At 37.4% G+C, this 2,892-nt stretch overlaps 1 long non-coding RNA gene across 1 annotated transcript; it reads right to left on the reverse strand.

The window, feature by feature from the left end:
• Positions 1-320: 320 nt before the first annotated feature.
• LOC129525636 (uncharacterized) lies at positions 321-2,501 on the reverse strand. The gene is made up of 3 exons (XR_008670042.2): positions 2,266-2,501; positions 1,943-2,067; positions 321-478 (listed from the first exon to the last, which is right to left on the reverse strand). It is a non-coding gene; the product is annotated as an uncharacterized lncRNA (long non-coding RNA).
• Between the last annotated feature and the right edge of the window lie 391 nt (positions 2,502-2,892).

Genomic DNA, 2,892 nt, shown 5'->3' on the forward strand with positions numbered 1-2,892 from the left:
GGCATATGCCACTTCACCCAGCCCTATTACAACCAGGTGGTAGAGGTAGCAGCACAACCTCTACCACCTGGTTGTAACAAGTCTTTAACAAGTCACTTATTTGCTTCTGTGATTAGCTAACTAGATACCTGGAATTTCCCTTGAAGGAATTCGGGATTTTACTTTATTTCCATTCTTGGAGGTCCACAGGCCCCTAAAAAAAGGGGGTCCCTGCTTCATCTCAGGACAGGAAATAGCTGAGAGTAACTGAGAACAACAAGGAAAGCTTCCCAGTCCCATAGGCAGGGATTCTAAGGTAAAGTGCTTTTTAATCCTTCCTGAAGATTCTCTGTATCATTTTATTTGGGTCGCTCGATGATTTTACAGCATAGTTCTCTCTTTCTGTTCAGCATAGTTGATGTGGCCTTTCTCTTCAGAGCTTCTTTGGCAGCAATCCCAGACAACTTTCACCTCTCAGAAAAATGGAGATCCATTACTCCTGTTTGAGGGAGGGTAATTCAAAAGAAACACTTACAGATCCTTAAAATGATTAATGGCCTCTCAAGTTGGATGCTGGGTTGTCCCAGACCTGTCTCACTGTGTAAGCTTGAAATAAGGTTAGGAAGTTTGCAGCTTAGGTGTGGACATTTTACAGTTATGGAAATAAAGATACACAGTTCCTTCCTTCAGTATTGGCATGTGATATAAATGTGGAACACAGGTATTCCCTTGAAAGACCACCATTTGCTCTGTCTCCCAAATTAGGCCATTTGCTTCAGCATAAAATAAATGAAAGACCCAGTAATAGGAAAGTAAGTCACTCAATACCATTGAATTCTTGGTTAGTGTATGATGACTAGTCATGTCTATCTTTCACTGGTGTTATTTTTTACCTTTATGACCACACCTGATCTGAAGGGAATAACTAAAAGATGAGCGTGAGAAATAAGATTTGACAATCTGTGAGGTAGGTCTGAAGTGAGATCCAAAGTCAGCCATTTTACATTTTCTTTATTGACTCTCATAAGTGGAAATGACATTTGCAAATTTCTTATTTCTTATACAATCATTCAATATAATGAAAGAATATCCAACATAAAACTATATAATCTATCAAAATTAATCTCTCTTATTAATACACACCACATACATACACACACACACCCGTATAGCCACACCTTTTCCATACACACACTTCCTGGCATTATGTCAGAAGAATTTATGAGTGTGTATCTGTAATGGTGCATTAGTTGTCCATTAGTTGTGGATGTAGATTTTGTATTACTTTCCAAAGGTTTGCTTAGGCTACATTGTAGATTGGATCCAGTGGTTGGGCCCTTGTAAGATCAAGGTTCAGAGTGGACTCAACCTTCAAGCATTAGGAGAGGAGGGAGATAGCATGTACCCACAGCGAGAGCAAGTAGCATCCACACTATCAAAGTTGAGAGGTTTTTATAATCCTAGTATCTTGGCCCTAGATATGATTACCGCACACATTGGTGCTACGACCTCTACCACCTGGCTATAAATTTTATGTACATACTGAAAGGGGGAAAATTAGTTTGCTCAGGGCATGTAACTTAACCTCAGAAAGAGTCACCTTATCAGTGCAATTTGCACATCAGAGAATGATACTTACTTTGTATGTTGTAAAAAAGTTATGTGAAGGAAGTTTCTGACTTCACCCACAGGCCTAAGTGCAACTTTGTAAGAGTGAGCCATCACTGGATTTTAGTATCTGGTTAAAAGCAGGAGGTACACATTGGGTTGCCAGTATTACCTACCAGTTGCTTGTGAATGAATTTTAATGAGAGCCTGACATAAGGGTTGTGAATAAATGATTGAAATTCAAATAGCTCATAATAAATACCAGTTCTGGCAGGCCAATATACATATGCAGGATGAGTCTGGAAGACAGTATGGTTTTGTTTGCAAAGTTTAATTTAATTAATTTAAGACTTACCTTCTGCTAGATTTGGTGTATAATTATAAGGTCTTTCTCTTTTATTCCTTTCTGTCATTAATGGATGAAATAAAATGTTTTACTAAGTTTTGATTGGATTCAGAACTGGGCAAGAGTGACGGTATCTGTTAGTAGAAAGGAAAGCAGTTAGAGTCCCAAGCTGTGTGTCTTCAGTTTATTTAGCATGCAGTGTCTGTTAAGGGTTTTTTTTTGTTTCTGTTTTTTCATAAGAGAATATCTTGAAATAGCTCAGAGGATGATTTTGCCATCAAGTTTAAGAACTTGATGAGTTTAGAATGTATGACAATAAGACCTATATTTACCATGAAACATTTTGTGAAAGATCTCAGTTGGAACAAACTTTTCTGTTGGAGTCCATTAGTCTATTGAAACTTCCCCAAGAAATCCCATGAATTGAGCCAGAACCATTTCCTCCTGTTGGTGAGAAGGAGGAATTGATGGAGAAACGATAGTGGAGTATTTATCAGATTCACATAACAGTTAGGAAGAAAGCTTTCAAGTCATATATGACTTCCAGTCCATTACTTAGTTTCCTGAGTTCCACTTCCTTCCTTTCAAAGTTCCTACAAAATATACATATGAGATAAAAATAATTAATTATAATTCTCCCTTCAGTTGCTATAGCAATGGCAGTTTCTTAATGCATACTCTGTTTATGCCCTTCTGAATTAATTTAGCAAAAAGCAGCCCAATTTTAGAAATAAAGTCCTTTCAAAATAGGTGTCAAGTGGTTTTATAGGGATTTTATGGTGTCTAGATGAGAATTTCTCAAGACTTCCTGAAAGGCCAGGGCCTTCTGACTAGGATTAGAAGGTGGAGGCTGCACATTTCCTCTTCCCTTCTATGGCTGTTTTATTTTGAGAACAGCTATTTCTCAAAATAAGTCCAGATTAGGAAATATATTGAATAATATTCAAAATCCTTTTTTT

Source organism: Gorilla gorilla, chromosome 10, assembly GCF_029281585.2.
Source record: "Gorilla gorilla gorilla isolate KB3781 chromosome 10, NHGRI_mGorGor1-v2.1_pri, whole genome shotgun sequence".
Classification (NCBI taxonomy): Eukaryota; Metazoa; Chordata; class Mammalia; order Primates; family Hominidae; genus Gorilla; species Gorilla gorilla.